Source organism: Camellia sinensis, chromosome 8, assembly GCF_055761805.1.
Source record: "Camellia sinensis isolate YWXY chromosome 8, ASM5576180v1, whole genome shotgun sequence".
Classification (NCBI taxonomy): domain Eukaryota; kingdom Viridiplantae; phylum Streptophyta; class Magnoliopsida; order Ericales; family Theaceae; genus Camellia; species Camellia sinensis.
The window spans coordinates 192,034,735-192,059,967 of NC_138968.1; the positions used below are offsets into that span (position 1 = coordinate 192,034,735).

Consider the following 25,233-nt stretch of genomic DNA (forward strand, 5'->3'; position numbering starts at 1 on the left):
CATCTTGTTTGAAAGTCCCTCGTACTGGAGGACTCTAAACTTTCGTAGTACTCTCGTGTTAGGAGGCTACGGGCCTTTGTAACATAGGTCCTTTGTGCTAGAGGACTCTAAATTTTTGTAGCACCCTCGTTTGAGATATCACCATTGTTTTGTCTTGTTTTGCCACTGACGGTTTACCGCGTGGGTTTGTTGTCCGAGGTGTTATTATTTGCAATATGTCGATGCTAGTAAGCATCCCTTGAAGCTTTGAAGATTTGTTAGATGGACGAGGTCCATCCCTTGTTATGTAAAGTTTTGACATATATTGTTTTGAAAGGACTTCGGCTATTATTCATGCAAATCCCTTTATTATCTATATCATTCACTGAGTATCCAAGCTCACCCTCTCTATATATATGTAGGTGATGAGCAAGAAGGCGATGACGCCTAGATGTGATTCGCGAGCTTGTTTTGGATTTTTGTCATGCCGGCTTGACTTGTAATTATGTCGGCAGTCTTGAAAATCATGCTTCTCAACTTGTAATATTTGTATTCCGTACATGTCGGCTCAAGAAGCCTTTTGATCAAGATGTGTGTTTTGTATGTATGTTACATCGGCAACGAGGATGTCAGCAATTTGGCAGACTATGTTCCTTGACCTGTAGTTCGTGCATTTTGTTTATGTCGGCTTGTGAAGCCCTCTGTTAAAATGTAATATGTACTTTGGACCTTACTTTAATGGTATTCAAGTTGTAAAGCTGTGTAAAGATGTATGTCATTCCATCTGACTTATGCACTGCTCTTATGGACCACTTGTATTTGTAAATTATTACTTCCGTATTGGTTAGCCCCATATGTATTACTCTAATTGTGTGTGAATTTTGAAAGTTGGCCTTCAGTAATCTCGGATTACTGGCCATCACGGCACCAAACTACTAGGGGCGGTTTGGGATCGTGACACTAGGTTCCTTAAATACAAGTCTAGAGGCTCAAGTAGGCAAATCTCCTACAATTTCTTCCAATTTCCAAGCAAATCAACAAGTTGATCTCAATCTCTCACTTCCTCTCTCTCTTGGTCGGTTATGGCTCAAGGAAATGAGCTGAAGAAATGTTTTGTTGAATGATTAATAAGGCTCAAATATGTTATAATAAAGGGCCCACTCACAATGGCATTTCCGTAAATAAGGCAACTTGTTTAATTTAGCTTATTTTAATCTAATTTAATCATACTAAATCCCATTTCAGATAAATACATCATTAAATCACATAAATTCTACTGATCATGAAACACTAATCAATTTCTGGTTCGGCCGCCGATAAGGCCTTCAATTTGCAGTTTAAACATAAAAACATAAACAGATAATCAAACAGTCAAACCGATAGAAATGCATTTCAAACAGATATATTCAATCAATCAATTTCAGATTTCAGTCAGTCAGTTCAGTATTTCAATCAGTTCAATTACTTATCATAATCAGTCTCAGTTTAGTAGTAATCGGTAGTTTATCGGTGAACAGTGGTGAGGGTTGTTACAAGGCATCATTTCTTCAACCATTTTCTTAGACCAAACGTGAGCGAGAGAGAGACTTGTAAGAATTGAGTTCAACTAGGAGTCTTGCTTGAGACTTAGAAGAATTGGAGGAGAATTACAAAATTGAGCTAGACTACTTGAAATTCAAGACCTAGGTAAGGAATTCATCCTCTCAATTGTGTATTTAAGTTATTTCTTGCATTATTCATGGTAAATTGGTGATCTAAGTCAAGAATTAAAGTAAAGAGTTGAACTTGAGAACTAATTCATGCATGCATGTACATATTCTTGAATTTTAAGGTTGTTCTTCATGAATTTCCACATGCATGTTCATGTCTTTGTTATAGTCTATGAATTCACCATAGTATTGAGCTAAATCTTGCATTTGGTCATGTTTTGAAACATTAGAGTTCATGGGAACTCTTGCATGTATGTTTTGTTGCATTGTTCTTCATGTTCTTGGAAGTTCTTTGAAATTGTGTTCAATCAACCTACCCTAGGGCTTTGATTTTACAAATTGATCTTCAAAGCATGTTATATTGTTGGTTTTCAAGTGTTTTCCAGAAAATTGGCCCAAAAGGTTGAGTTTTGAGGTGTTGAATGCTTGGTTTGAGCTTGGGAGGCAAATCTGGAAATTCCAGATTTTGGCTTCCACACTCGAGCGAAGGATTCCACGCTCAAGTGACCGTCTTTTGTTCAGAGGTTTGCTCGAGCGTGAATTGCAAGCTCTCAGGTTTTTGGTGCACGCAAACGCACGCTCGAGCGAAGGATGTGTCTCACGCTCGAGCGAGCATGGAGCGGGGATTTTCAACATCTAGCACTTTTTGTACTTTTACAGACCGCTCGAGCGAGGAAGTCCACGCTCGAGCGACCCCACTGTTTTGACAAGCCCGCTCGAGCGAAGAAAGCCACGCTCGAGCGAGACCCCTGTTTTCTGAAAATTTTGAAAAGTGTTTTAAAGTGCATTTTTGCATCCTCATTCCATCCTAGGCATTTTTAGGCCTAGTTTAAGGCATCTTAATGAGGATAATGTTGTAAAACCACACCAAGTCAAGTTAAAGGGTTAAGTTATTAATCCCTAGTGCGTGTTCATTCTGTTACTGTGTAGGGTTGGCATCCAAGGACGCTCATTAGCCTATCTTTAGCCCAGTGCTCTGTGAGTAACAATGTTGTAAAGATATGTTCAATGATGATTATTTTCTGAACAATTAATTGTATTGTTTTCTGAAGTGATACTGTTTACTGAATGAATGATGTCCTATTTATGAACTGTACTCGTGGCATCCATAGCAACTTACTGTTACTGTACTGTTACTGCTACTGTCACAGAGATCTTTGTCGGTTCCAATACTTGGAGCCAATGTTGTATACTGTTATGATGGCCATCAACTAACTGCATGGTCTGTTAAGACCTACTGTACTGCTGGTTATTGGATGTACCACATATAACTGATATGACTGATTTATTACTAAAGGGACATTCATTCTTAACCTCTTTACACAGTTGTTATTCACTGGACTTTAGCTCACTGTTATATTTATATGTAGGTGTCCAGGCACCGGACCGGAGCTAGGAACGTCGGGTTAGCTCTCGTTTTGTCAAGCCAACCATTGTGCCTCACTGCGAGGTTCTAAGTCGTTTCAAGCTAAGGCTGTTTTGGGGTGTCTCAGTTTCACCCTTCTGTCTTTGTGTGTAATAAACATTTTAGACTTGACTGTACAGCTACGGTGAAGGGATTCGGTCCCTAACCTGAATGTTTCACATATCTGAGATGTTTATATATGTTATGTTTATGAATGTGCCTTGTTTATAAAAGTCTTTTCGCATTCAGACTGTCATAGCTCATTGGACATCTTTTATTTACTATTTTGACTTCCGCCAGCCCCTTATTCTGTATTACTGTCATTGCTGTTAAGCAGGCCTTTGGTAATCACGGATTACTGGCCGGTTACGATGCTTAAACCCATAAGGGCGGGTTTGGGTCATGACAGAACAACAACAAAGGTTTCTCATAGCTGTTAAGTGATTTATAGAAAATTTGTCTTGTTGCATATTATGAAAAATTCTACGTGTGCACAGAAAGTTTCACACATAGAATACATAAATGTGAGACTATATTGGCAATTATTGATGTAAATATTTAGTTCTCAACTATAAATGTGAACATTTTATCTCATATTTATGTTCAATTATGTGAAATTTTCTATGTGAGTAGCACAACTGATATATTTATCTCCTGCTTTTCTCCAAAGTCCTCAGGATATGACTAATTTGATTCTGTAATGCTTATATATATATATATATATTTGTCTTGTTTGTTTGGTCTAAGTTGATGATGATAAGAAGCAATCCTTGTTTTTTAATATATTATTTAGTCTAATAAAATGGCTACAGAAAAGCATTAAGGTTGCCTCTCTGAGTTTATTGGAATAATTACCCATGCATTTTAGATGATATGAGTCTTGTATACCAATTAATAGAAAAAAGTGAAAAAGATAAAAATGGAAAGAAAACCTTAATTGATAATCATACTAAACAATATTAAACTTGATAATTAAAAGCAAAATAAATTCTCAATATATATATTTCTTCACTTTGATTTTTTAGTTCAAGCACTATATAATCACACTATATATATCTTTTACGAAAAAAGGATAATTAGAGTTCTGAAATTGACTGAAACATAAATAAATTAAGTAGGTACCAAGTACATCTATTCTTCAACATGCAGAAACTGGTCACAAAATACTCAAGAAAATGAATCCCACAATGTCTGAACTCCACGATAGAACCCATCACTTGTAAGTGTCCTGTGACCGATTTATGTGCTATCTTTTTCCTCCACGTTTCAATTTGGTATAGGTTTATAAGGGACAACAATTAAGTTGAGGTCTTCCTTTCTTCTAACTGTCACAGCAAAGGCCTCAGTCATGTCTAGTTCCTCTTGGTTCATTCCACTAGGGAGCTTCCAATCAAAATGATACAAAAACTGTGCACGAAATGCCATCCCTGGGCATATCCTTCTTCCAGCACCAAATGGTATAAATTCAAAGTTATTCCCTTTGAAATCAATTGAACTATCAAAAAATCTCTCTGGCCTAAAGCACTCAGGATCACTTCAGTAGTTTGAATCTCTTTCGATTGCCCACGCATTGATGTGTGAGAATATATATTGAATATATGGTATATTAGGAATTAGGCAATTTTAGGCAATTCCTTTGCTTTGTATTTCCTTTTTCTGTCATAGATTAGGGCTATATAACTGATGCACTCTTTGTAAATATATACAATTAAATATACAGAAAAGCTTTTAGGAATCTTACATGGTATCAGAGCCGTCTCTGAGCCGAAACCCTAGAAATTGACTGTGTAATCTTCTTCATCAAAATCTCACTGAGTCGTAATCATAGGTGTTCTTCTTCATCACAATCGTCTCTCGGAAATCAGCCTCTGGTTTTATCCCTCTGAGTCGTAGGTTGTAGAGTACCAGAATCGCGAGTGGTATTCGCGAAGTTCTCTCTCTCTGTGGTCGTGTTCACCAAGTTCGAAGATTTCTGATCGAAGTTCTCTGATTAACCGAAGTTCTCTGACACTACTTTGGCTTCTGGGCTAAAATCGCGACCTATCTGGTTCACAACTCCTCTCACTGGTTTGTGACCTTCAGATGCGACCTTCATCAAACACGACTTCGGCTTCAGGTTCTCTTGGCATCAGTCTCTCTCTCTCTCTCTCTTCTCTGGTTTGGTTCTCTCGGATTTAGTTCTCTATCAGACTGCTTCATTCGACTACAGGAACATGGGTTATTATATTTTACGCTTAGACCCAAACTATTTGGGTCTATTACACTGTGATTTTGGATTTATTTTGTTTTGCCCCATCAAATTTTTGTGTATTACCCTTCGATCCCTAGTTTGGTTATTTTAGGATTTATTACACTTGAACCCCTCAACTTTCAAATTATTATGATGTATCTGGCTTCAGATGAGTGTGCTTTCTGTCATCAGAAGGGTCATTGAAAGTATCACTGCCCTAAGAAGGGACGTCTGCCTGCCACGTCTTCTCAGCAGTCTCAAACCTAGTCTCGAGCTCCTCCTCTGAGTACTTTTCGTCCCTTTGTCAGTACCACTGCATTTGCTCCGATTCTTGATCCTGACTTGGTTTCCTTGAGGGCTTAGATTAGTCAACTTTCAGTATATCATGTCTACCTCACAACCCTCCCCGTCTGCTTCAGTTGTTTCCTCTCTTCATTAAAGTTTGCTTGGGTCTTCTTCAAGTATCTCTTCGTCTGTCTGGCTTTTTGACTCTGGTGCCTCTCATCATATGACTTCTCATCTTTCTTTACTTCAGAATTGTACTCCCCATCCCTTTGCTATTACCGTTAATGTTACTAATGGGTCTGGTATGTTAGTTATATCTGTTGGGTATGTCCTACCGTCTGCTATGCCTGCAGTCTCTATTCCATCTATCTTATATGTTCCTTAGTTATCTGCCAGTTTATTATCTATTAATCAACTTGATGCCTCTGGTTTTGATGTTATCTTTTCTTCTTTTATCTGTTCTGTGCAGGATCGAATGTCTAAGCAGCAGATTGGGACTGGCCATAGAGTTGGAGACCTCTATGTGGTGGAGAGCTTGCATCTGTCTATGACTACCTCTCCGACTGTCTTTTCTTCTTTTCAGTTAGATTCTCTGTTTAGTCTTTTCTATTTGTGGCATTTCAGATTAAGGTATTTGTCTGCTGACTGCTTACGGTCTTTAGCTCAGTCAGGTATATTGGGTAAAGTTTCTCCTAGTCAACTTACCGAGTGTCGGGGGTGTAAACTTGCCAAAATAACAGCCTTACCTTTCCATAATAGTACTTCTATATCTGCTACACCGTTTTCTTTAGTTCATACTGATGTCTGGGGCCCTTCTCCTGTTCTCACCAAGGGGGGTTCTACATACTATGTGTCATTTGTTGATGATTGCACCCATTACACTTGGGTTTGTCTTATGACTCATAAGTCCGATTTCTATCAGATATGCCGTACCTTTCAGTTTATGATTACTACTCAGTTTGGGTCTACCATTAAAGTGTTACGGTCTAACTTGGGTGGGGAATATTTTAAAAATGTGTTTTATGAGTATTTGGCCAATTTGGGTACCATTCATCAAACTTGCTGTACAGATACACCTGCCTAAAATGGTCGAGCCAAACGTAAACACCTTCATCTCCTTGAGACAGCTAGGTCTCTTCTTCTCTCTGCCTCAGTTCCGGCTCCATTCTGGGGGAGGTAGTTCTTACTGTTGTTTTTCTTCTCAGCCGCATACCTACTCCCCTTATTTTTGGTAGGTCTCCTTATGAGGCTTTATTCTTCCAAATTCCTAACTACTCCCTTCTTCGTGTGTATGGGTCTGCCTATTTTATCCTTCTTCCCCGCAAAGATAAGACCAAATTTAGTGCTCGGTCTATCCTCTGTGTCTTTTTGGGTTACAGTCTTACTCAGAAAGGCTAACGCTGTTACGATCCTGTCTCTCGTCGCCTTTATGTCTCCCGTCATGTTGCCTTTCTTGAACGTCTGTCTTACTTTCAGCTTCCCCCTCTCACTGTTCCAGTTTCCAAAGAGGATTTGGTTTACATTGACCCCTTTCTTTCTGAGGTCTCGTCTAATGAGTACATCTCCACTGTTCCTCTTGAGCCCGTTCCTACTTTTCCGTCTCCGTGACCTATGGCTCCTTCTCCTCCTTCAACTTCTTTTTCTCTTTCGTTGTTGGTCTATTCTCGTCGTCAGGCTCCCCCATCACCAGTTGTCTCTACTCTTATTGCTGCTCCTTCTGCTTCTGACGACTCTGATCATACTGCACACCGATATCCTACTCGTGAGCGTCGTCCTCCAAGCAAGTTGGGTTGGTCTAATACATATTTTTCTGCTTCCTATTGTACTTTTTTGTTTGTTATTCATTCTTTTTCAGAACCACAGTCTTACACGGAGCCCTGTCAGGATCCTAATTGGGTTCAAGCTATAGAGGATGAATTGTTTGCCTTACAGAAGACTAACACTTGGGAGTTGGTTCCTTTGCTTGCTGACAAGAATCTGGTTGGTTGCAAATGGGTCTATAAAGTCAAGATTCATTCTGATGGCTCTCTCGAGCGCTACAAAGCTCGCTTGGTTGCCAAGGGTTTCTTATAAGAGTATGGTATTGATTATGAAGAGACCTTTGTCCTTGTTGCCAAGATGACTACTGTTCGTACCTTGATTTTTGTTGCTGCTATTCGACATTGGCCTCTCTATTAGATGGACGTTAAGAATGTTTTTCTTAATGGTTATCTCACTAAGGAGGTCTACATGCATCCTCCCCCTGGTTTTCTCCACTATTCTGGGCAGGTTTGTCATCTTCGACGTGCTCTGTATGGTTTGAAGCTGTGTCTTCGTGCTTGGTATGATCGATTTCAGACTGCCGTTACCGGGCTTGGGTTTCATCCTTCTACTTCTGACTCTGCTTTGTTTCTGGGATATACCTTGGCTGGTTTTGTTGCTCTCCTACTCTATGTGGATGATATGATCATCACTGGTTCTGACTTTTCTGTTATCTTTGAGGTCAAGCAATATCTTTTCTGCACCTTTGAAATAAAGGATCTAGATCCATTACGGTATTTTCTTGGTATTGAGGTTGTCTCTTCTCCAAAGGGCTAGTTTCTGTGTTAGGCCAAGTATGCTAATGAGGTTATTCACCGTGCCGATCTTACTGATTCTAAGGTTTTTGATACACCAATTGAGCTTTATGTGAAGCTCAACTCTACTGATGGTGTCCCTCTAGATGATCCCATGGTCTATCGCGAGTTGGTGGTTTGTTTAGTTTATTTGACTGTCACTTGCCCAGATCTTGCTTATGCTGTTCATGTGGTTAGTCAGTTCATTTTTGTTCCTTGCTCTACCCATTGGGCTGCTTTGGTTCGCATTCTTCGCTATCTCTTTGGTACCATCTTTTAGGGCTTGCTATTGTCGTTTACTTCCTCTTTAGACTTGGTGGCTTATGCTAATTCTGATTAGGCTGGTGATGTTACTGATCGCAAGTCCACCTCTGGTTTCTGTATGTTTCTTGGTGATTCCTTGATCCATTCGAAAAGCAAGAAACAAACTGTTGTTGCTCGTTCTATTGCCGAAGTTGAGAATCGTGCTATGGCTCATGCTACTGCTGAGCTTGTTTGGCTTCGTTGTCTTCTCTCTAATTTGGGTGTACCTCAGTCTTCTCTGACCTCTCTCTATTGTGACAACCGCAGTGCTATTCAGATTACCCACAACACTGTCTTTCATGAACGGACGAAACACATTGAGATTGATTGACACTTTGTACAACAACATCTGCAGTTTGACTCTATCTCGCTTCCTTTTGTTTCCTCGGCTTTGCAACTTGCGAACTTTTTCACCAAGACTCACACTACCACTCGGTTTCAGTTTCTTCTTAGCAAAATCTCAGTGTTTTCTACTAAAATACCTTGAGTTTAAGCGGGGGTGTGAGAATATATATTGTATATATGGTATATTAAGAATTAGGCAATTCCCTTTTCTTTGTGTTTCCTTTTTATGTCATAGATTAGGGCTATATAACTGATGCACTCTTTGTAAATATATATAATTGAATATACAGAAAAGCTTTCAGGAATCTTACATGACTTTGGTTTTCACCGGAATTTCATACCCATTGATCTCACATCTTTATCCACATTCTCTTGGAAGTAGCAGAGGAACTGCAGGGTGTAATCGAAGCGTCTTTTTGATCAGCAACTTCAAATAGTTCAATTTTTGAATGCCGGTTTCATCAACCTTTCCTTTGCCATTGAAAACCTGTCTCACCTCGACTTGTACCTTTCTCATGATTCTTGGGTTTTTCATCATTTCTGACATGGCCCACTCTACAGTCGTTGCTGAGTCTCACTCCCAGTACTAAAAATGTCCTGATAATATAGAATTGACAAACTTCACTTAACAATTGAAATCCTGTTTTTTTGTCTTCACAGTCGACAAAATAAATTTAATCAAGGAAAAAAATCAGGTTCTTCCCCAATGACAACTAAAATCCTGAGTTTTTAATTTCTTCACTTTAAACTCTAGTCTTATAAAATGATTCCAATCTCAACCATTCATCCATTAAAGTCTAAATGTACTAACGGAAAAGGGAAGGGGAAGGTGAGTGTGGCGGTTGATGCTAGGGGAACAAGAAAGGGAGGACACTGTGTGGTTAGGTGTATAGTAGAAATGAGATGTGTGGTAAGGGGCGATTGTGATTTGGTGTAGTTGAAGTGAAGTTGGCATTGACGTTAAGTTGAAAGAACGAATGAGAAGATGCCACCTGTGTTGCACAATGTTTGCACCCTTTAAATGGAGATGGATGGATAGTTGAGATTGAGAAAGCTTTAAAAGACTTGGATTTAAATTGAAGAAGTTAAAAATCCGGAGTTTTAGTTGTTTCTGCCATCTTTTGTGTAATTTTTCCTTTAAATGAAAATAATAATTCTACATAAAGGACATCGGCCTTTTCAAAGGTTTAGTTCTGGTAGATGAAACTTCCTAGATGCAAACAATTTCTTGAGGCTAGTCCATATGGGACTTTATCCCGACTTTAATTTGGACCCCTGAAAGCGGACGGTGAGATTGATCCCTGGTTTAGTCGGTCCAATGGACCGGATACCAAGTTATCAAAATTAAAAAAATAAAAAACAACTTGGAGACATGGTCAGCTACAAAGGTCTAAAACTAAACTTCAATATGGTAATGGCCTTTAGTGATTTATTTGAGGTGCAACACTAACCTGGATAACCGCTTTGATGTTGTCAATAGTCAAGGAAAATTCATTTGTCCCGTGATCATGATATTTTAAGAGAGCGTCAACCAGATCTTCATCTGCTCTATCCTTGCCAGTCTCTGTTGCCTTGCCCGCTATATGTTTGTTGTTGATGTTTCTGAGTATCCTATCTGCCACTTTTTGCAGCTTCTCAATTTTGGACTTTATTCCGCTGATCAAATGAAGCCACTCAGCAGAAGGATAAAAATCAGCAATGTTGAACCCTGCTGCAGCCTTTACAGTTTCCTCCATAATCAATATGTATGATTCTTGGTCCTTAGTTTTGTTACCAAAAGCAGCCCTCGAAGTGACGGTGTATGCTGATGAGTAAATCTTCGGAGTCAGATTGATGGGTGATCCTGCCCTCGAAGGGTTCCATCTGATGAAATTTGATGACTCTTCTTCTATAATTGATCGGAATGATTGAACACGCTTTGCGCTCAAAAGCTCCAATGTGCAAATTTTCCTTATTTGTCTCCAATATTCACCATATGGAGCAAAGGCAATGTTAGTAAAACCATAGGTCATGATCTTTGTAACAAGAATCTGAGGCCTTGTTGCAAAGATGAGGTTGTGTGTTTTCATCACTTCCTTTTCAATTTTTGGCGAAGAAATTATAACAGTGGGGACTTCACCGAATTGTAGGCTCATCAGGGGTCCATGTTTGTTGGCCAAGTCTCATAGGGCATGGTGAGGTAAAGAGCCAGCAAGCTGGTGCAAGTTTCCTACGATAGGTAGCTTCCGTGGTCCCGGGGGGAGATTTGAAGCCAAGTTATTGGTTTTGGATCTCTTTCCTGTTTTTAGAACAATGAATACAAAAAGGAATAAGGTACAAAGGATTGAGAAGGAGGGAAATTGAAACTCCATAGGAAAAAAGAGACAAGTTCTTTAGAAGGGTGTTATGGGATGATTGATGAAATTGCATTGATTCCAGTTTTATGCATTGTGGAGCCTTGGATTTTTGCAGATGTATGATTCCATTTTCAACTAAGAGTTTTGTTTTCTAGTTTTTGGGAATCTTAGTTGAGAAAAATATATGCTCTTTGAATTGATTCTTTCTTTTTACATATGAGATATTTGGCTTCATCTAGTCTATTAAACATTTCAAACAAAAAAGCAAAAACAAAAAAACAAACATGAACATCAAAGCAATAATGCACCAGAATTTAGTTTATTGTTGTTATTTTTTTGTTTAGTCATCCAAAAATTAAAAACAAACAGAAAAAAACAAATAAATAAAGGAATAAAGAAGAAGACGACTCACAGCATAACAGGGGAAAAAACAAAAAATATAAATAAAATAAATAAAGGGGGGAAAAAACACCCTTTTCCTCTCAATTTTGAGTGTTCCATAATAAAACAACCCCATCTCTATATTGGATGAAACCTATTAATTTGCTAAATCTTATTTGTGACGTTCAAATTTTGGTAACCACAAAGTCAGACATCTGGCATTGAAAATTGGAAATAGATGTACCGTAGATTAGTTAAAGCTTGAAACTATCTCTTCAATAGACATCTCATTTCCAATAGCATTAGATGACATTTTCCATTCAACAACAACAAATCTAATATATTCTAGCAGAGATTTCATGATTGCCATACCTTACTAAAAAGACAATGGAATTTCTCACAAATCATGGTTGATATTGATTATGAGTGGCTTACCTGTCAAAAAGACTCGGCAGAAGAAAACATTCTTTGGAATATGCAAAGAACAAAAAATTTAAAGGGAATGCCATAATTTCCATTTCATACTCATAGCACAATGTGGTCTTGGAACATAAGAGAGAACAATGTAAAAAGAGTAATACTAGGGATCATGAAAAAAATATCATGAAATGCATCATGAAGATTTTTCATCATTTGATTAGTGTGTGGTGTTTTATATGACAAGAAACATGTTTACTTGATACATAATTGAGAGGGAGATTTATGATCTGGAATTGGGCCGAGGTAACGGCCGAGGAGGTTGAGAGCCTAATGGTGCATGGGGCCGAGATGACCGGCGATCCGCCCGTTGACGGGCTGCCAGGACTTGGGCCGGGCAGGAGTTGGGCCAAGCATGTGCCGACCAGACCGTAAAGAAGCTGCTCGGCAAGGCAGTGCTCGGTTGGACCGAGCTGCTTGATCAGGCAATGGCGGAGCCAGTCGAGCTGAGTGACCGGCGCCCGGAAAGGCGTGGTCAGCCGGGGTAATCGTTTGATCGGCAAGAAGGCCGACCACAGGAGGTGCCCCGGGCTAGGCTTTGCCGAGATGCCGCCTAGCCCGGTCCTCCTTGGGCTTAGCCAGTAAAGTGCTTGGGTATGAAGCACAGCACGGCCGTGGATAGAGAAGCTCGGCTGCCGAGCTCCGGCTGAGAAGGCAGGCAGTTGAGATTAGGTGATGTTCAGCAAGGTTTATGCTAACAGATGGGATAGCGGAGCCACGTGTCAGAAGATGTCTGGGAGTAGATATGGGGCGCAGAGGGTATATAAACATGTCTGCGCCCCCTATACGCAGACAGACGAACACTTTGTAAGGAATTCTTACATTCAAACACTCCTCTCTCTCTCTCTATCCTAAGGTGTGTGCTAACTTGATCGTCGAAGGGTTTTTCCAGCCACCCACCGCCGAGTAGCTCACCGTCATTTGCTCGCAGGTGATCAGACATAAACGGAGCTCGGAAGAAAGGAGTACGGGCTTGCCGGAATATTTGCTCCCCGTACAATTGGCGCCGTCTGTGGGAAGTTTGACAGACAAAACCTTGTCTTCTAGGTTCATCTGATCGTCGTCCATGGCGAACAACAATGAGTTTCCATTGTCTGCGATAGACGGAGCCACCTCGGAGTTCACCCGAAGGAGAGAAGGTCCTCCCGCCATCCATCCAATGGCGGATTTGGGGACGCCCACCGGAGGACAGTCAGGAGATGCGCGGGATAAGCGCGGAAGAAGTGATGGTCATTCACGGAGTCCAGACGGTCACCGGCGGAGGAGAGACTCACACGCTTGACGTCTGGAAAATAAGTTGAGAGACCAAGACGCTATCATCCGGCGAATGGCAGCGGAGATGGAGGATCTGAAGCGACATGTCAAAGGTAAAGGTGTAACTGGAGTGGGAGACCACAGTGAGCACACCCCATCCCGCCGTTCAGGCGGTCAGAGTCAGCAACGTACTCAGTCCATATCTATTACCAGAAGTTACCAGGTTGGTGATTCCGACGCGCATGCAAAAAAGTCTAGCGCGCAAGACAGCACCTACAAACCCTCACGTCCGGTGACGACGTCGAGGTACTCTTACTCCGCTCATTCAGAGGATTTACGGGCGGTCTTAAAGGAGCGGGCTCGCCGGCGCGAAGCTCAGAGAATACCGGCTTTCCAGCGGCTATCTTACGGGGTTCACGCCAGCGAGGAGGTCGGAATGCCTCCACCCCGCCAAGGAGTGCCACTCTTTGAAGATACGGACTTGGCCAGGCTGAGTGCCACCCCTTTTTCCCTAGGAATAGAAACAACACCGCTTCCGGCAGGCTTCCACCAGCCTAAGTTCACACTCTACGACGGAAAAACCGATCCTTACATGCATGTGAGCCACTTCCGACAGGTTATGGCCGGACATAGGTGAAATGACGGACTTATGTACCTAATCTTCCCGTCCAGTTTAGGCGAGCTGGGTTTAAAGTGGTTCGAGCGGTTGCCGGAAGGGAGCATACAACGGTGGCATCAGTTGGCCGAGGCGTTTGTTACACGCTTCAAAATCAACACAAAAACACCAAAGGAAGTCGATCACTTGCTAAGTGTCAAGATGGAACCGACCAACACATTGAAGGTATACAACTCAAGGTACTGGGAAACCTTCAACGAGATCTTGGATTGCCCGGTCAACCTCGTAATCACGCAATATAAGCGTGGTCTCCCGGTCGGCCATAGACTGTGGGACTCGCTTACCATGCACCAACCGACTTCCATGGGCCAACTCATGCAACGCATCAATGAGCACATCCGAGTAGAGGATGACGCGTCAGCTTCTACCGTGAAGGCAACTCCGGTAGCAACAGACAAGAAGACAGCAGGCAAAGTGCACGCAGTTGGGCAAGAGTCCAGCCGCTCAAGTGACTGAGCAGAGGAATCGGACCGTGGCTCGAATCGCAAAAATCGGGGTAGAGGACGTCGGAACGACCAGGATGACTACCCCCGAGATGACGTAGCGGACGCGAACAGAAGGTTGAAGGCAAGGACTAGCATAACCACGGTCTTCAAAATTCCAATCTATCGCATACTTAGTGAAATCTGAGACGAGGAGTATGTCTGGTTTCCTGCTAAGTTGGGCGATGGACAAAAGGGCTACAATCCGCGGTATCGCTGTACGTTTCATCGGGAGCGAGGCCATCGGACTGAGGATTGCTTGCCTTTAAGGCAACACTTAGAAGAGCTGGTCGCAGCCGGGCACCTAGACCTTTACATTGATGGCGGCGTGAAGCCGAATCAGGCTCCGGTCGATCCCAAGGGACAGGATGACCGAGACGCACCACCACAGGGAGTTATTAATGTCATCCACGGCATCGTGGAACCGGAGCGTGTTTGCGAACTCCGAGGCATGATAAAAAGGGCAGAACATATGAGGGAAGTTTTGTCGGTACAGCCTGCCATCAAAAGGGGGAAGACTGAAGAAAAAGACGTGATTAGTTTCACCTTAAAGGATCTAGAGCGTATCCAGACGCCGCACAACGATGCCCTCGTAATAACACTACGCGTCAAGGAATTTGATGTTAAACGGATCTTGATCGATCAAGGAAGCTCGGTCGAGATCATGTATTATGATGCATTCAAGCAGCTCAAACTCCGGGAGACAGACTTGGCTCTGGCAACTTCGCCACTGGTTGGTTTCAATTCGCAGCCGGAGTGGCCCTTGGAAAAGATTATCCTGCCAGTCAAAGCGGGATCCGTGGTTAAGCAAGTGGAGTTTTGGGTGCTACAAGTGCCATCGACGTACAACCTTATCCTTGGAAGGGGATGGCTTCACGCTATGCAAGCTGTAGCGTCGACCTACCACCAGGTGATGAGATTCACCTCGGCTATGGGGGTAATCGAGGAGATATGGGGCGACCAGGTCATGTCCAAGCAGTGCTTCGTGGAGGTCAACGGAAGCCGGGCTGCCAAAGGATTCGTTCAAATGATTGAGGGACCGGAGGACCAGGGGGTCTTGGATGATGTAGGCACCAAGGCCGAAGACAAGGCTGTTGAGGAATTGGTTGAGGTGCGAATTGATACAGAACGGCCGGACAAGTTCTTCTTGCTCGGCTCTAGTCTCACGGCTATAGAGAGGACCGAGATGGTTGAGTTTTTGATGGCCAACATCGAAGCCTTCGCGTGGTCGCCTTACAATATGCCTGGCCTCGATCCAAGTTTTATCTGCCATCACCTCAATGTCTTCCCTGGAGCAAAGCTAGTCATCCAGCGAACAAGGAGATCGGTGTTGTATCACGCCGAGGTAGTTGCTGAGGAGGTGAAGAACCTGCTTGAGGCACGAGCGATTCAGGAAGTGCACTACCCTCGGTGGATTTCCAACACAGTAGTGGTGCCCAAGAAGAATGGAAAGTGGCGAGTTTGTGTCGACTATAAGACAGTCAACCGAGCTTGTCCCAAAGATAGTTTCCCTTTGCCGCGAATTGACCAGCTTGTGGACTTGACGGCTGGACATAATAGACTCAGTTTTTTGGATGCCTACAGCGGCTACCATCAGATCGCCATGCATGGGCCTGACCGAGAGATCACCTCTTTCACGACTCCAAGGGGACTCTTCTGCTACCGAGTCATGCCTTTTGGTTTGAAGAACGCCGGGGCAACCTTTCAGAGGATGGTGACCAAAATGTTTGCTCCTTTGCTTGGCCGGACAATGGAGGCTTACATCGATGATATGGTGGTGAAGAGCCGACATGAGGCAAACCATTTGTCCGACTTAGCCGAGATGTTTGCCATTCTAAAGAAGCATAAGCTGCGCTTGAATGCATCAAAGTGTGCCTTTGGCGTGGGATCTAGAAAATTTTTGGGGTTCTTAGTCATGAACCGAGGCATCGAAGCAGGCCCTACGCAGATCAGAGTCGTGCAAGAGTTAAAGCAGCCCAGCACGGCTAAGGACGTGCAGCATCTGGCCGGGATGGCCGCCGCGCTTAATCGGTTTATAAGCCGGTCATCAGATCGCTGCCGCCCTTTCTTTCAAGCATTGAAGTCGAAGTTCTTGTGGGACGAAGAGTGTGACCGAGCTTTGGCCGAGCTCAAGGAATATCTGTCCTCTCCGCCACTGTTGGTTACACCAAAGCCGGGTGAGGAACTCTACCTTTACCTTGCCGTCTCCCAGCACGCAGTCAGTGCGGTGCTAGTCCGCGCTGAAGGAATCAAGCACCTCCCAATTTTTTATGTCAGCAAGACCTTGCTGCCGGCTGAGACGAGATATTTGCCGCTGGAAAAGCTTGCGTTGGCATTGATGATGACTTCGAGGAAGTTGGCGCATTATTTTCACGCCCATACCATCGTCGTACTGACCGAGTTTCCCCTCAAGGCCTTGTTTGAACGGGCGGACTTTTCAGGCCGAATTCTTAAATGGACGGTCGAGTTGGGATAGTTTGATGTGAAGTTCCAGCCGCGCACTGCTATCAAAGCCCAGACCTTGGCAGATTTCGTCGTCGAGTTCTCACCTGGCACTCATCCGGTATGCCCGGTCGATATTACCGTTGCAGATGATGAGATGCACGCAAGACCATCCGAGATACAACCAGTTGGTGGGAGTAGCAACGCGGAGTTTGCGCGCACCATTGAAGCACCCTCAGTTTGCACGGTTATACCACCCGGTGATGCGATGACGGAGTTGAGTATCACCGACCCATCTGCTCTGTCCGGTCCCGCATCACCAAGGGGGGAAGAAATGGAACCACACAGCTCAGAACCTGCGGCCGGCTTAATACCGCAACCTGATGATTCGCCTACGGACTTGAGCATTAGAGATCAACTTGCTGAGTCCGGTGCCGAATCATCAAGGGGGACTGAATTGGAACCAATCAACACAGAACTTGAAACCGCACTGCCGAGCAGTTGTGACCCCATCGACCTTCAAGCCTCTCAAGACCCCTCAGAATGCTGAAAGCTCTTCGTGGGGGAGATGTGGAAACTTTTTGTTGATGGAGCCTCGAACCGTCACGACGCCGGGCTACGTATAGTTTTGATATCGCCAGATGGGTTGACAATTGAACACTCTATCACCATTGGCTTCCCTACATCCAATAATGAGGCCGAGTATGAGGCGCTTTTGGCCGGTCTCAAGAGTGCGCTTCAGATGCAGGCATCAGAGTTAATGGTGTACAGTGATTCCCAGCTTGTGGTCAACCAAGTCTCTGGGATTTACGAAGCAAAGGATGACAGAATGGCGAAGTACCAAGCTCTGGTCAGGGAACACATCAAGCAGTTTCAGGCTATCAGAGTCCAACAGATTGGCCGTGAAGAGAACAGCCGAGCTGATAAGCTGGCCGGCCTCGCTTCCATGGTAGATAGTACGCCTCTAAACCCCTTGTTAATTGACTTTCTCCCACGGCCGAGCATTGAAGACGCCGGGCAGATGGATGTACTCTGCGCCGCGCTAGGTCCTTCCTGGATGGACCCCTTGATCTTATTCCTCAGAGACCGGACTCTACCAACTGACAAGAAAGAAGCCCACAAAATCCGGGTGAATTCAGAGCGGTTTTGGCTCTCTCCATCTGGTGCGTTGTATAAAAAGTCCTTCACTGGTCCTTATCTAAAGTGCGTACACCCGAATAGTGTGGAGGCCTTCTTGTATGAAATTCACGAAGGCATTTGTGGCAGCCACATAGGGGGCAGGTCCTTGGCCTACCGAGCTATTTCGCAGGGATACTGGTGGCCGTGCATGCAGGCCGACGCACAAAAGTACGTCCGCAAGTGTGAAAAATGCCAGAAATTCGCCCATCAGATCCATCAGCCTGCTAGGGAATTTCTTTCCCTCACCAGTCCTTGGCCCTTCGCCATGTGGGGGCTAGATATAGTGGGGCCACTGCCAACAGCACCGGGCAACCGGAAATTCTTCATTACGGCCGCAGATTACTTCACGAAATGGGTTGAAGCTGAGCCCTTGGCAACCATCAAAGAAAAAGACGTAAAGCGGTTTGTCTGGCAGAACGTGGTCACCCGGTTTGGCGTCCCCAAGATCTTGATCTCTGACAACGGCACCCAGTTTGACGGTCGCCTATTCAGAGGATTTTGTGAAGATTTGAAGATAGAATTCTACAACTCCACCCCGGTTTACCCGCAGTCTAATGGTCAAGTCGAGGCATCGAACAAGACTATACTGGCTGGGTTAAAGAAACGGCTGGAGAAAGTAAAGGGAAAATGGGCTGAGGAATTACCCAGCGTCCTTTGGGCATACCGAACAACCCCGCGGCGATCTACCGGGGAAACTCCATTTGCTTTGGCTTATGGCATGGAAGCGGTCATACCTTTGGAAGTTGGTATGCCCACCCTAAGAAGCGAGAGTTTTGAGCCCGAACTGAACGCCGAGGCTATTGCCTTGGAGCTGGACCTAGTGGAAGAGCGTCGGGAGAAGGCCCTCATCCATGTGGCCACCTACCAACAAGAGCTCTCAAAGAAGTATAACAAGATGGTGCACCCCAGACCGTTCAAAATTGGTGATTGGGTCTTGAGGAAAGTTATGGGTAACACCCTGGTGCCAGGTGAAGGCAAACTAGGGGCAAATTGGGAAGGACCCTACAAGATCACCGGTCTGGCGGGCAAGGGGGCTTACCACTTGGAGGATCTAGAAGGAAGAGCAATACCCCGGCCATGGAATGCGGCCAACTTGAAACTGTATTATTTTTAAGCTTTTGCTTTCTTTCCTTGTGCAAAGGAATTTTTTGGCTTGCACTCCAAAATGTAATTCTTTTTGTCAATATATAATAGTAATTTTGCTTTAGCATTTGGACTATTGTTCTAATGTAAAAACCGAAATGATTTACTCCGGTTGGAAGAGTTGGTGTTTTGTCCAACTTCGGATTCCCAACCGAGATGGTTTGCTCCGGTTGAAAGAGTTGGTGTTTTGTCCAATTGCGGATTCCCAACCGAGATGATTTATTCCGGTTGGAAGAGTTGGTGTTTTGTCCAACTTCGGATTCCCAACCGAGATGGTTTGCTCCAGTTGGAAGAGTTAGTGTTTTGTCCAACTGTGGATTCCCAACCGAGATGGTTTGCTCCAGTTGGAAAAGTTGGTGTTTTGTCCAACTGCGGATTCCCAACCGAGATGATTTATTCCGGTTGAAAGAGTTGGTGTTTTGTCCAACTCAGGATTCCCAACCGAGATGATTTACTCCGGTTGGAAGAGTTGGTGATTTGTTCAACTGCTATTCCCAACCGAGATGATTTACTCCGGTTGGAAGAGTTGGTGATTTGTTCAACTTTGTTATTACCAACCGAGATGGTTATTTCGGTTTAAGAATTTGTTGTTTTGTTCTTAAGTATTTCAACCGAGTTATGAATTCCGGTTGACGAGGTGTTTTGTTCAATCTATGATTTATACCGAGATGATTTGCTAAAGATGGAATTGATGACAACCGTGCAAATACTTGGCGAAATTTGAGTTTTTCATTGATAAGAAAGTCAATACAAAAGGTGGGGACAGAGCCCGGTTACATCAGAAGCGCGAAAGCAAAAATACAAAAAGGAGAAGAAAACTAAACTAAGGGGGAGAGAATGGTAAACTCGTCCTCGGCGGCATCAAGGTTGATGGTTGGACTTTTGTCTTATGCACTGGGCTCGTCATGGTCGGGCTGCTCCTGCACCTCGGCATCCTCCGCCTCTGAATCTGTCTCGGCGTCTCCCTCTTCAAGCCCTTCCTCGGCCTCAACTTGCAAAGCGCTGAATACATCGTTTACGTATGGCACGAGGTAGACCGGTAGCGAAGCAGGAGGAGGATTGGCAAATACGTCGGTGTCAGAGCCTTGGCCGAGATGCTCGCAAGCGGTCTTCTAGCCAACTTTGAAGTAAATGTCTTGTGTTGCAAAGACTTGTTTTTTATAGCTCTGCTCGACTTCGTTGAAGCCGGCGTTGTTAGCAGCCCGGCAGTCTTTCTTCTTCGACTTTTTAAGCGCGCTTACCTCGGTCTGGAGCTCATCCCGTTTTTTCTCGGCCGCATCCAGCCGACCGAGCAGTCTGTTGTTATCTGCATTTGCCATCTCAAGCGAAGACTTTGCCCGGCCGAGCTTGGCTTGGAGGCTCTCGACTTGGCTGGCTGTGTCATTGGCCTTTTGCCGAAGTCTATGGATGCGCTCCAATACGAGGTGTTGTTTCTGAATGGCCTGCCATAAGCAAAGTTGATTAGAAAAGGAACCGGGCAAACACTTGTGAAATTTTCAGAGGTACATTGACTTACCCTAGCCATAGACTTCACTGATGATTTTACCAACCGGAGTGTCAGGGACGTGGTCGCTGCCGACCACGTCGCTCGGTAGAAGAAGAGCTTTGGAAAGATCGAAGGCGAGCAAATGCTCTTTATCGCCCTTGATCGAAGCCGTGGCCGGGATGTCTTGACCCCGGTGCTTCAACTGTGAACGCCAGGCCGGCACTGGGACGGGAGCGTCAGATGGATGCTCGGTAGTCAGCTCGGCGACAAGCTCGGCAGATGGGTCCGCCCGAGCTCTTTTACCAGCACGGCGTGGAGCAGGTTCTCGGATGGACTGCCCGGTCACTTGAGAGGCAAGAGCGACCACGGCGCCGCTGGATTGACCGGCGGCTGGCGAGTGAGTGACAACGCTCGGCATCTCGGCAGATGTGGCGGTGAGCAGGTTCTTGATTCTGCTTCGTTTGGCCATTTCTTGTTCCTTTGTCAAGCGAATGAGGGGAACGTCTGGCAGAGTTGGATCTGGTGGAGGTGTTGGAGCGCGGAGGAAGTCTGTAACTTTACTCCGGCGGGGAGCGGAGTATCTGTATGTGGGACTGTAGCCGAGCAATTGGTTGCAATCTCGGTCGCGGTAGCAGAGCGCGGTCCTGATTGCCTCTACGTTGGGGAAATGATAGTTGGCTTGCAAGGCTTGGATTGCTGCAAAAGAAACAAGAAAGAAAATGATTAAAGTACAAAAACACGAAGAAAGTGTATTAACCGAGGTAGTTTGCGCGACTTACATGTGCTGCCAAAATTTTTGCTTAACATCCAGCTCGGTACCTCGGCTGTCTCGTAATTGCCTGACACCCAGAAGAAATCATCGTCGTGAAGATCCTTGTCTGGTGTGCCGGTCACGATTTTCTCTCTGCCCGGTCTAATCTTGAGATAATAGGCGAGGCCGTCGCCGGTGTGGCTGAGGGTGTATTGGCGTAGGATCTCGGCTAAACCTAGGCTTATGCCTAACCGGTTGTTCAGCACGTGCACGCCGTTTATTATCCGGTAAGTGTTGGTGGACACTTGGGTGGGTGCTAGCCCGGTTCGGCGTAGGAACTCGGTGATAAGTGGGTTCAGTGGGAAGCGGAGGCCTCCTTCGACGATCGACAACACGGTGAAGGGGCATTATTCTATTCTACCCCAAGGCGTGGCCTCTTCTTCTGCGAGCTCCAGGTGGACATCGGCCGGGATGCCGTACTCCTCCCTGAACGCAGCCAGCGCGGCCGGAGTATCCACTAGGAAGCGGAATTTCCCCATTTGTGGCCGGCCTAGGATAGCTCGGCTGAGGGGTTTGGCACTGTGGTAATTGGTTGCTGCTCGGTCCTGAGAGCCTCAGGAATGGACAGTGGTCCCCTTGGACTCTGTAGGGAAAGGATGGCAAGTGTAAGTGTGAGTGCGGTCGCGCGAAGGGAGCTGGACTTTAGCTCAGTCATTAAGAATGCCAAACCACCTCGGTCGTCTAAGCTAACTAAAGAGCTCGGTCACCCAAGCAGACCAGTTGTTAGTCCGGTTGGGCGACCAATTCCTTTTGTTATCTCGATTTTCGCTGGGCTTGAGACAAACATGTTATTTGCTCGATTAGATTGGTTTTTTGGATCAAATGAAGACCAGGAGCCCGGTCTGCCCCAGTTCTTCAGTGTTCTTCAGGAAAAATAAAGAACACCAAGAACAGTGGGAGGTTTGGGACGGTTTCTGTGGCTACGACCTAAGAACTATGTTTTAGTGCCCTAATGTGAGAAATATTTAAGAAGATAGCAACAAAAGAGGGGTCGAAAGACTTACCAGTGAAAGGCATGAACAGTTCCTTCGAGCGCGAAGAATGGCAGACGAGGCTGCGAGAAAGTTGCTTGAGCTCTGAAGCGTCGGATTGCAGAGAAGCAGTAGGAGTGTGTTGAGGAAGAGGGGGCTTATATGTATAGGCGAAGAAACCGCCCAAAAATTCAAATTCTGGCAAAAACGGCAGGTTGGCTGCTCGAGGATCAATGGCAGGCCGCCATGTGTCCCCATTTATGGCGACTTCAGAACTGAAGAGACAGGTTGAAGAGTCGAAGAGCCAATCGGGATACTTTCAAAGAAGAGGACGTCAGCCGAGGAGTATAACCGGGCAAGTTGCAGACAGTAATGATTAACTAGCCTGGTCGCCCTTTGGCATTTTGAAGACCGAAGAAATGTTACCTCGGTCGAAGTATAGGTAATCCCAGTCACGCTCGCGCGGACGGAATTAAGGGGCAATTGAGAGGGAGATTTATGATCTGGAATTGGGCCGAGGTAACGGCCAAGCAGGTTGAGAGCCTAATGGTGCATGGGGCCGAGATGACTGGCGATCCGCCCGTTGACGGGCTGCCAGGAATTGGGCCGGGCAGGAGTTGGGCCAAGCATGTGCCGACCAGACCGTAAAGAAGCTGCTCGGCAAGGCAGTGCTCGGTTGGACCGAGCTGCTTGATCAGGCAATGGCAGAGCCAGTCGAGCTGAGTGACCAGCGCCCGGAAAGGCGTGGTCAGCCGGGGTAATCGTTTGATCAGCAGGAAGGCCGACCACAGGAGGTGCCCCGGGCTAGGCTTTGCCGAGATGCCGCCTAGCCCGGTCCTCCTTGGGCTTAGCCAGTAAAGTGCTTGGGTATGAAGCACAGCACGACCGTGGATAGAGAAGCTCGGCCGCCGAGCTCCGGCTGAAAAGGCAGGCAGTTGAGATTAGGTGATGTTCAGCAAGGTTTATGCTGACAGATGGGATAGCGGAGCCACGTGTCAGAAGATGTCTGGGAGTAGATATGGGGCGCTGAGGGTATATAAACATGTCTGCGCCCCCCATACGCAGACAGACGAACACTTTGTAAGGAATTCTTACATTCAAACACTCCTCTCTCTCTCTATCCTAAGGTGTGTGCTAACTTGATCATCGGAGGGTTTTTCCGGCCACACACCGCCGGGTAGCTCACCGTCATTTGCTCGCATGTGATCAGACATAAACGGAGCTCGGAAGAAAGGAGTACGGGCTTGCCGGAATATTTTCTCCCCGTACATTAATAATAATACATGGTGGTCTTGGCAACATTTTCCCACTATTTTAATGGCAAAAGCAACATATATGTTATCAGCAGCTCAAAAGCATTTTGCTTAAACGTTTCCCTAATTCCCTTAAACGTTTCCCACTATAATAATACAGAAATGTCTCTTACAAAATTCATCACCTCCTCTTCCCTAGTTCCCTTAAACGTTTCGACCCGCTTCGAAGTATTCACCCTATGGGGAAAACCCAATGTTTGTGGAACCGTAAGAGAGAATCCGAGAAGCGAGAAGGTATGGCTTTTCAGGGAAGACGAGATCATGGGTTTTCATGACCTATTCGGCGACTTCTGGAGAAGAGACGACGATGGTGGAGACTTTGCCGAGGCGGAGATGCATCAAAGGTCCATGTTTTGTGGATAAGTTTGTCAAGGTGTGGTGGGGGTAGCGATGAGCCAACAAGCTGGTGTATGTTTCCTATGAGCGGTAGTTGCCATGGCCCTGGAGGGAGCTTTGAAGCTGAGGTATTGGGTTTGGTTGTGTTGATCAAGAGTACCATGAAAATGAAGACGAGGAAGGCCAAGAGCAGAGCGGGTGATGGAAACTAATGCTCCATTGATCAGTATCAGAGGAAAGTGAGGTTAGCATCTTACTGGGAAACATGCATTTTATAAACATGCACCCACCTAGAATGATACATTTCCAGTTTTTTTTTTTTTTTTGGCAGTAATTTTTTTTTTCCTGTATGACTAATATTGTTGTTTTATCCAGGTACTATTTGACATCTCTTATATTAGTATATTTTTTACAAAATATTTTTTAAGTCGCATTACTATTTTATTTTTTTTATATCTTTTTATAAAAAGTTAAAAAATATACTTATTTAAATTATCTCAAACACTCTCTTAATTTGTGAGAAGTTAGTGTAGCTGCCATTTATGACTTGTATGATATTGACAGCTACAAAAATTTCTCATAGGCCATGTTTGGGAAAATGCTATTATAGTAACTATTTGATTAAAATATTAAGTAAAAAAAATTAGTATGTTTAGAATAACTTTTTAATTTTTTACAAAAAGATGTGCAAAAAGTATAGAGAAAACGGAATCTTTGACTTTTTGGTATATATTATAGACTTTTTGATTTTTTTTAGTAACTTTTTGACTTTTAAGCTAAAACTCTCACATGCCAAACGAGGCATAGTGTATAGAAAATTTTGTATAGAAACATTTTTTGCAAGGGAAATGAAACCTAATGCAAAGAGGTAATTGTACACACAAAACAGTTGCCCGCAAAATAAGAACAAAAAATAGTGAATTTTTTTAATTAAAATAAAGTGAGTACAACTTCTGAATATTCTTATAAAAATAATTATTTTTTACAATATATTCCCAAATCAAAATGATAAGTCATCGCTGATTCACCAACGTAAATTATTGGTTTTGAATCTCTTCCATACTTTTAGTACCATGAACATGAAAAGAAACTCCAT

The 25,233-nt window shown here is 44.4% G+C and overlaps 1 pseudogene; it reads right to left on the bottom strand.

Annotated features, from left to right (window-relative positions):
- Window positions 1–4,133: 4,133 nt before the first annotated feature.
- On the bottom strand, window positions 4,134–11,201 carry LOC114289279 (cytochrome P450 71D9-like; annotated as a pseudogene).
- Window positions 11,202–25,233: the final 14,032 nt, after the last annotated feature.